This window comes from Salminus brasiliensis, chromosome 9 (assembly GCF_030463535.1).
Source record: "Salminus brasiliensis chromosome 9, fSalBra1.hap2, whole genome shotgun sequence".
Lineage (NCBI taxonomy): Eukaryota > Metazoa > Chordata > Actinopteri > Characiformes > Bryconidae > Salminus > Salminus brasiliensis.
Window position 1 is genome coordinate 25,842,434 of NC_132886.1, and position 10,347 is coordinate 25,852,780.

The following is a 10,347-nucleotide window of genomic DNA, read 5'->3' on the forward strand; positions in this document are numbered from 1 at the left end:
AATGCAGCACCAATCACAAGGGATAAGGAAGAACTAAACAAAACCATGACAAACAATACTGGGCAAACAAAAGGAACACACCTGGGGCTGGTGAGGCACTAGGGCCATGCTAGCTGCCGGGGCTGAGCCAATACCATTACTCAGAAACATAAACTTCCAAGCCGAGCCTGGGAAAACTATGTACTAGGACCTAAAGAGTAGCACTTGTCAGTTGCATTGAACTTACTAGACTTGAGAGCGTGAGGAGTCAGCCGCCAAACCTAGACGACCGTTCCGGTCCGACGGTGAGGAGAGCTAACTGCTGAAACAAGCTGGAGAGTCGCTCACTCCTGGAGCTCCAGGACCCCAGCTTGCTGAACCGAAGAAGCCTGGCGAAAGATCGCCACAGACCTACAGTAGCTCCCTAATGGACCCTGAGGCAAGAGCAGCCTAGCTAGTTAGCTTCCCCTGCTAAGCTAGCTAGGTAGAGAGAAAGTCCTCTGTACATGGATGCACTCTACAGACCAGTGAATACTGAGTCTCTACCATTAACTGAATAACCTGGGTGCATGTGGTGCACTAAGGGTAATCCTCTGCAACCAGCAGCTGGCACTAGCCCTACTTAAATACACCAGCCCACAGGTGTAACACATTAACCAAACAAAGAATAGTCACATGATAACCAAAACCAGAAACCAAGATGGCGTCGAGGGGTGTCAACCCGAAGGTCCATTTCAACATAAAAGTCCTTCCTTTGAATAAACATGGCATGGTTCATTAACATATAGTTCCTTTTCGCCTGTGAGCCGCAGCCTGGGACCGCCTTTGGGGCGGGCGCGGCGGCGCGGGCGTGACAGGTAATGGGAACCCCCAACCTGAAAAGAGTAAAATTATTGATGTCAATTCATTGTGAAATCAGTTTAACTTTTTTTGTTTAACTAATTGATTTTCTGCCATCTCTGGTTCCTGTGATCTATTTTACTTAGCTTAGGGGTTTTGCTGTGGAGGCTGGAAAAAGTTATGATTAAATCTATGATGAAAAGTTATATTAAGGATTAATCTGCCTTCTGTTCCCCATTTGGGCTTTTTGAATTTAATCATATGTTTATGCAGTGCTCCCACAATGCACAAACATTCTAGCATTTGAGGGAAAATATTTATTACTAATTAATCAAATTTTGAACTAATTGCTAAGTAATTGAATACAATGTAGATGTACTTAGTAATTCTAAATATTAAGGAAAGTACAAATCCACCAAGATTTTACTTTTGTAGGAATTGAGTAGATCAGTAGATCAAGTTAAACAGTTTTTCCCTAACATTATTCATTCTACATTTATAAACATGAAACAATATCCATTTCATGTAAAATGTCAATGTGTTGTACTATTTTGTAAAAGAAATAGTGATACTATGTGTGACCTGTGGTAGTATAGCAACACCCGACTACACCACCTGGGGAATTTCACCCCAGGAAATATTCTATAAATCTGAGTAATAAAAAGCACCTAGACATGGATTGAGGTAATTAGAAAGGTTTATTCACCACCATGTATAAAATCACTCATTTATTAATATTATTTAAAATTAGCAACAAACACAATAAGAAAAAATAAACAAAGAATATAATAACAAAATTACAGGAGATCCAAAGAACTGGGATATCGGCTGTGGGCGTCCAATTACAGGTGGCCTAGCCCTGTCTGCATTCTAAAGTCTCCAATACACACACACACAAAAGTGCAGTGCACGTGAACTCACACCACAGCAAGTAAGGTGCCAAACCACGAGTGAACAGACAGGAAAGGAGCATCCAGATGTCCTATAAGAAGAAGAGACACAATTAGAATCCACAATGGCTCTGATCACTGGAACCAGAGGACTCCCCACAGCCAGAATGATTTCCCACAAATAGCCAATAATAATAATAATAATAATAATAATAAAAACAAACAAAAAAAATAGTTCTTTAAAATATTCCACACGATAAACCAAAATAAAACTAGGAAACAAAATAGAAAAAAAGCAAAACCAACCAAACAAAAGTAACAAACCCAGCAAAACAGCAGCGGCTCCAATTTCACCATGTAGGTATTAAACATTTATTATTAAAACAAGAGATGACGAGTAGTTGCTTTCAGGTCTGCACGTTCCAATAGTCCGGCGCCCCCTGGACTGGTCAGTGGCGACGCTCCCACAGAACGCTTTAGCTGCTGCTATGCACAAGCTCACACCCAGTTAGCTGTTGCACCAATCCACATTACACCTACATAAAACAGACGTTAGCCGCATAAGCTACCAGTAAACACGCAAAGCTATTCGTACTACCGCGTACTTACCTACTGTTAGACGCTGTCTCAGCACAACCTGCTTACAGGAGCGGTAAAAGCGCAGTGAATCCACAACAAATGGCTACAGTGTTTAAGCAGTTTCCGAGAGCTCTGTGCTAATGCACCACAGACTCAGAAGAGGGGGGGGAAGCTTGCATAGACCGGCACGCCAACACACCTGCACAGGGACATTACACCTTAATATTTAACCACAACCCAACGTAGCACCACTTTTAGAAGTAACCTACCGTCTGATGACCGTCGCCGAAGTCACAACAGACCCTAGCAGAATGAAGCTCTCCATACACCCAGCACCGCCGTATGTATATATGCTAAAGCTAATGCTCACCCCGATTGTATCCACCTGGCGCTTCCGTAAGGGGAGGGGGAAAACAGCGCAGTGCTCCAACTACGGTAGCTGATCTGGCTCAACCAAAGCATACCTAGTACGTGAGAAAAGGGAGGGGGGAAAACAGCGCATCACCTTGACTACGGTGGCTGACAGGGCTCACCAGACACTCGTAGCCAGGCAAAGGCTGCACTGGTTACATATGGACATCGTCTTCAGTAGACAACACTTGTTTTAAGCATTGGTACCAATAAAGTTACAAATACTACTCTGTTCATTCAAACCAAACATTTTGAAACTACTTACATATATACCACAAATCAAGTGCATTGTATTTAAGAATAAATAAAGCTTATATGGCAAAATATGAAATGTGACATCTTTAGGAACTTTCCATTTGAGACTTGCATTTGTCACCCTTCCGCAAGAGCATGTGAAAGTAACAATGTTGGCATGGTCGCACCAGTTGTTGTTCACCGTCACACATACTCCACCTCCCTTTGACTCCTTTGTTTGATCCATAGGGTAAACCGAGGAGAACTTGGCCGGCTGAATGGCGTGATCCAGTACTGTTGGGCTAAACCATGACTTGGAGAAGCAGAGGATGTTGCAGTCTTGAACGTGCCTCTGGAACTTGATCCTGGCCTGGAGATCATTAAGCTTGTTATCCAGATGCTGGATGTTGGCTATCAGGATGCTAGGCAGGGGTGCTCGGTGTGCTCAAGCTCTTAGCCTGTTCCTATAACCGACTTGCTTTTTTTCAGGGCTGCAGCTTCGCATATCATCTTTTGTCTTTACCCAAAGATGTTGGTAGGTAGAGAGAAAGTCCTCTGTACGAGGATGCCCCAAAGGCCGGGTGGGTCCCCTGACAGCCTAGGTAACACAGGTATGGGGTCAGGCCAGTGGTTGCGCACCTCAGTGAGTTCTGGGCCATCTCGGCCCAGACCAGATACCAGGACCAGTTGCTGGGGTAGTCATGGCAGTACAGCTGTAGGAACTTCCCCAGCTCCTAGTTAGTGCGCTCGCACTGGCTGTTAGACTGAGGGTGATAACCCGAGGACAGGCTTACACTCACCCCCAGGTGTTTGTGAACTGGGCCCCCCGGTCAGATACTATGTCCTCCGGAATTTCAGAGACGTGGTCTACCAGGGCTTGAGCAGTCTGCATTGCTGAGGGCAATGCAGAGAATGGTATGAACCTAACCCCTCTTGAGTACCGGTCCACTACCCTCATGACCACCGTGTGCCCATCAGACTTAGGCAGGTCGGTAATGAAGTCGACAGCCAGGTGAGACCACGGATGTTCAGGAACAGGTAGCGGCATGAGCTTCCCCGACGGGAGCGTCTTCGGGGTCTTACATTGAGCACACTCACTGCATGATGCCACTACCCGATGTATATCTGCCCTCATTCCCTCCCACCAATATTTGGGAGAGAGCAGATAGTATGTGCGGGCCTCACCTGGATGACCCGATGCCGGAGAAGCATGAGCCCAACCGATGAGCTTCTCCCAGAAAGCCCCCGGGACGTAGACCTTGTCCACAGGGCATGATGGGGGCACGGTGGTGCGTTTGAGGGCCTCGTCTATCTCAGTATCCAGGTCCCACTGAATTGCCGCGACGGTGACACCCGACGGCAGGATGGATGCTGGAGCGGTCTCTCCCTCATCCGCAGACTGGTGAATACGAGAGAGAGCGTCCGCTTTGGTATTGAGGGAGCCCGGACGATACGAGATCGTAAATCTGAACCTGGCGAAGAACAGGGACCACCTAGCTTGTGGTTGGTGTGGCGCAACAGATAACACCACTACCTGCCACTGAGCTACCACACCATGTGGGAGACTGGGGTTCGATTCCCGGTCTGGGTGACTGTGCTACGCTACACCAATAAGAGTCCTTGGGCAAGACTCCTAACACTACACTGACCCACCTCTGTAATACGAGTAACCTTGTAAGTCGCTCTGGATAAGAGTGTCTGCTAAATGCCATAAGTGTAAATGTAAATGTAGCTTGCCGGGGGTTCAGGCACTTGGCATTTCTCAAAAACTCTAGATTCTTGTGATCCGTTAATACAAGGAAGGGGTAGGGAGCACCCTCTAACCAATGACGCCACTCTCCGAGCGCCATTTTGACTGCTAGGAGCTCCCCATCCCCTACCCCGTAATTCCGTTCGGCCCCCGTGAGCTTCTTTGAGTAGAAAGCCACCGGATGGAGTCTATCGTTCTCCCCGTGACGTTGGGAGAGAACCGCCCCCACCCCGACGTAAATACGCGTTTGAGCGCCTGGAAGGAGTCCTCCGCGGCCGACGTCCACGTGATGCGCCAGGGAGCTCCTTTGAGTATCGACGTTATCGGGGCTGCCAACCTGCTAAAATCCCGGATAAACCGTCGATAAAAATGAGCAAAATATAGGAACGGCTTGACCTCCTTAACGGAGCCAGGTGTCGGCCAGTCCAAGACTGCCTGGACCTTGGTCTGATCCATCTGAACCCCCCGCTCGCTGATAATGTACCCTAGAAAAAGGGATCTCATGGACGTGGAACACGCACTTCTCTAATTTAGCGAATAGCAGGTGGGCCCTAAGCCTCGCCAGGACCAGACGAACTTGACGGATGTGCGTATACAGGTTGGGGGAGTTCACTAGAATGTCGTCCAGAAAGACCACCACGAAGCATCCGAGGTAGTCTTTCAGGACGTCATTTATGAAAGCCTGGAAGACGGAGGGGGCGTTAGCTAACCCATATGGCATAACCCGGTACTGGAAATGTCCCCTTGTGGTCATGAACGCCGTCTTCCATTTGTCACCCTCCCTGATACGCACCAGGTTATACGCACTGCCGAGATCCAATTTCGTGAATATCCGGGCTCCCCGCAGCTGCTTGAGAGCGGAAGGCACCAACGGCATAGGAAAAGGGTACCTATTGGTGATTGCGTTGAGAGCCCGATAATCTATACATGGCCTTAACCCACCCACCTTCTTCCTGATGAAAAAGAACCCTGAAGCCACCGGAGACTTGGACGGAGTGATGTATCCCTGAGCTAAAGCCTCTGTAATGTAGTCCTCAATTGCCCTCTCTTCTTCCCCCGTAAGGGGGTAGATCCTGGCTTTGGGTAAAGTGGCCCCTTCTACCAGATCTATGGCGCAATCGTAAGGGCGATGGGGGGAAAGCTTATGCTGGCTCAACCAGGGCAGACCTAGTATCTCATGCTCGGAGACAGGTAGAACCAGCAGGGACGCCACTTCCTGGTGGAGGAAGCTCACGGCGAGACAAAATCCCTCAGTACGGTGATGGGCTGTCCATCTAGGGCGGTGACGCGGAGGGGCTTTGGGAGCGGCACGGTCGGGATCCGCAGACGCTGTGCGATGTCAGCTCGCAGGAAGCTGCCCTCCGCTCCAAAGTCGATCAGTGCTGAAACAACAAGAGACTGGCTCAGGTAGGAAACCCTGACTGGCAACGTGATCGACCGGGAAATGAGTCCCTGGACGGGCAGACTCACCGCATTGGTGCGAGGGGCCCCTTCCTCGCGCTCCTCGGTGAATAGGCACGATTTCAATGGGAGTCGTCGAGGACAGGCCTTCCTTCCGTGCCCTACAGCCCCGCAGTAGAGAGTCCCTCTCGGCTCCGTCTCCTGCGCTCTTCCTGTGTGAGGCCCTGGGCACCCACTTCCATGGGCTCGCAGGTCGTTCCTGCCGACGACGTCAGTGTGGTTCGCCCCTCTGAACCAGCGAGTAGCTCTCTACTCTGGACAGCCGGACCGGTCTGCCTTCCCGGCCTGGCCGCTGAACCCAGAAGCTGGTCCAACCTAATAGCGAGCACGATAAGCTCGTCAAGCTCAAGCAACTCACCCCGGCATGCCATCTCCCGCTGCAGACGCGGATTAAGTCCGTTGCGGAACAGCGCCACCAAGGCCGGCTGGTTCCACCCGCTCCCAGCAGCTAGCGTTCGGAACTCCAGCGCATACTGGGCTGCCGGCTTGGATCGCCCTTAGTGAGCCCCTCTCGAGGTTGTTGGAACACTGCCTTGAACTGCTTCAAGTAGTCCAAGAGGGGCTTCTCACTGAGGTCCTCCCAGGTGGCTGTGGCCCAGTCCAGAGCTTTTCCAGCGAGTCTGGTTACGAGAAAGGCGATCTTCGCCTGGTCAGTGCCGGTTGGGTGATTATTAAAGAAAACCACACACTATAGCAAGAACCCTTCGCAAAGCTCCGGATCGCCATGGTACGTATCCGGCTTTCCAACCGGATACGGGCTAGAGGAAGTCGTGACAGGGCTGGGAGGACAAGGGGGCTCCAACGAAGTCTGAATCAGATTCGTAAGCCCCTGGATGCCACCCACTAGTTGGGCGACTTGTTGCTGCTGATCAGCCTGTTGCTGCACCAGGCGACCAACAGTCTCTGACACACTCTGTAACGTATGTTGCTGCTGCCCCAGGAATTGACCTTGGGCGCAGACAGCCTGACCCAAGGCCTCCATCCCGCTGTTCGGAGGCGGTCGGCCGAGGATTCTGTCATGATCCACTCGGTCTGACAATGATGGGAGAACACTCGCAGGGGATGGACCGAAGCGAGGAGTTTATTGATAACAATAAACCATAAACAAAACAGAAACACCGTTACTCAGAAACAAACTTCCAAGCCGAGCCTGGGAAAACTATGTACTAGGACCTAAAGAGTAGCGCTAGTCAGGCGCATTGAACTTACTAGACTTGAGAGCGTAAGGAGTCAGCCGCCAAACCTAGACGACCGTTCCAGTCCAACGTGAGGAGAGCTAACTGCTGAAACAAGCTGGAGAGTCGCTCACTCCTGGAGCTCCAGGACCCCAGCTTGCTGAACCGAAGAAGCCTGGCGAAAGATCACCACAGACCTACAGTAGCTCCCTAATGGACCCTGAGGCAAGAGCAGCCTAGCTAGTTGGCTTCCCCTGCTAAGCTAGCTAGAGAGAAAGTCCTCTGTACGAGGATGCACTCTACAGACCAGACCAGTGAATACTGAGTCTCTACCATTAACTGAATAACCTGGGCGCATGTTGTGCACTAAGGGTAATCCTCGGCAACCAGCAGCTGGCACTAGCCCTACTTAAATACACCAGCCCACAGGTGTAACACATTAACCAAACAAAGAATAGTCACATGACAACCAAAACCAGAAACCAAAATGGCGACAAGGGGTGTCAACCCGAAGGTCCATTTCAACATAAAAGTCCTTCCTTTGAATAAACATGGCATGGTTCATTAACATATAGTTCCTTTTTCGCCTGTGAGCCGTGGCCCGGGACCGCCTTTGGGGCGGGCGCGGCGGTGCGGGCGTGACAGGTAATGGGAATCCCCCACCTGAAAAGAGTAAAATTATTGATGTCAATTCGTTGTGAAATCAGTTTAACTTTTTTAGTTTAACTAATTGATTTATTCTGCCATCTCTGGTTCCTGTGATCTATTTTACTTAGCTTAGGGGTTTTGCTGTGGAGGCTGGAAAAAGTTATGACTAAATCTATGATGAAAAGTTATATTAAGGATTAATCTGCCTTCTGTTCCCCATTTGGGCTTTTTGAATTTAATCATATGTTTATGCAGTGCTCCCACAATGCACAAACATTCTAGCATTTGAGGGAAAATATTTATTACTAATTAATCAAATTCTGAACTAAATAAAGTAATTGAATACAATGTAGATGTACTTAGTAATTCTAAATATTAAGAAAAGTACAATCCACCAAGATTTTACTTTTGTAGGAATTGAGTAGATCAGTAGATCAAGTTAAATAGTTTTTCCCTAACATTATTAATTCTACATTTATAAACATGAAACAATATCCATTTCATGTAAAATGTCAATGTGTTGTACTATTTTGTAAAAGAAATAGTGATACTATGGACATCGTCTTCAGTAGACAACACTTGTTTTAAGCATTGGTACCAATAAAGTTACAAATACTGCTCTGTTCATGAAACCAAACATTTTGAAACTACTTACATATATACCACAAATCAAGTGCATTGTATTTAAGAAAAAAAATAAAGCTTATATGGCAAAATATGAAGGGTGACATCTTTAAGAACTTTCCATTTGAGACTTGCATTTGTCACCCTTCCGCAAGAGCATGTGAAAGTAACAATGTTGGCATGGTCGCACCAGTTGTTGTTCACCGTCACACATACTCCACCTCCCTTTGACTCCTTTGTTTGATCCATAGGGTAAACCGAGGAGAACTTGGCCGGCTGAATGGCGTGATCCAGTACTGTTGGGCTAAACCATGACTTGGAGAAGCAGAGGATGTTGCAGTCTTGAACGTGCCTCTGGAACTTGATCCTGGCCTGGAGATCATTAAGCTTGTTATCCAGATGCTGGATGTTGGCTATCAGGATGCTAGGCAGGGGTGCTCGGTGTGCTCAAGCTCTTAGCCTGTTCCTATAACCGACTTGCTTTTTTTCAGGGCTGCAGCTTCGCATATCATCTTTTGTTTTTCCCCAAGGATGTTACTCAGCCAGTTTGGATCTGGAGTTAAAAACAACAAAAGGTTATCAAATTGTAGCTTATCAGAAGCAAGAGTGAGACTATCCTAACTAATACAAGCCATGGTGAAAAGAAAGATGGTCTACAGTAAGAATAATAGTGAAAAATATCTAAAAAAAGGCAAAATATGATATTGGTCATGACAGCAGCCTATCTTGTGGCCGCCATTTTAAACGATCAAAGGTTGGCAGAAGCCTCACTTTCACTCTTAGCAAATAAAAATGTTATATGCATGGTAATCATAATAAAGTCAGTACATATATGGTGAAGAGATAGCCTTGAACATAAAAAGTTCCTGAAAGGAACCTTTCGCAACACTGGACACGTGAAGCTCTCTGTGCAGTTCCATTTTGACCTGACCTTTTGACTTCCTGATTTTCAAAAGTCATTATTCACACCATGAGAAGTAAGTGGTTACTTATCATGTTTTCTTAGCCAATAGAGCATTTGGTTATGTGGAAGGTTATATAGAGGTTATTGATACTAATTTTCCACTAACAGCAGGCTGAATATATGGTGAGCACATCAGTGCAGTATAGTTATGTCTTTAGGATTGATCACTGAATAAATCATTACTTGTAAAAGTGAAAATAAAAAGTCAGATATCAACTTTACCCACAATCTTTGTGAAACATTCCTTCCTGTGAACTTGCATGAATGAATGAATTTGCATCTCATTTCTTTATATTTAAGTTAAGACCGGTTACTGCACATCTTTCTGAATCAAAATCATACAGAAGTGTGTGAAGCTGGCAGATGTAGTCATATCTGACTTGTGACTTCTTGACACTCTTCACAATAAAACACTTTTCCTTGTTCGATCTGGAAATATGTATTGAGGAGAACTTATGGCAGGCACATACTCTGGAATGTAAATGATTGTCCATTGAATGTAACCCTACACCAAATCCCAACCCTAACCTTAACCATACCCTTTTAGGATTAGGTTTATGGTATATTTAAGGTTTTGGTTAGGGTTAGGATTTAGAGTTGATTTAAGGGTAAGGTGTCACACTCCATGGTTCACTCCCTGTTCCAGTTGACTCCATGGACAACAGTACCCCCCAGAGGGAATGTGACTGTCACATATAGAATTCAAAGTAAAAAAAAAAAAAAAAAGCAGGTCAAACAAAGGGCAGGGGAAAATCAGATTTGAAGTGACACTGTAATGAATGTCTGTTTCTC

General features: G+C 46.9%; 1 long non-coding RNA gene across 1 annotated transcript; it reads right to left on the reverse strand.

The window, feature by feature from the left end:
- Positions 1–1,498: 1,498 nt before the first annotated feature.
- Positions 1,499–3,400, reverse strand: LOC140561670 (uncharacterized). Its single transcript, XR_011980085.1, has 2 exons — positions 2,558–3,400; positions 1,499–2,487 (listed from the first exon to the last, which is right to left on the reverse strand). It is a non-coding gene; the product is annotated as an uncharacterized lncRNA (long non-coding RNA).
- Between the last annotated feature and the right edge of the window lie 6,947 nt (positions 3,401–10,347).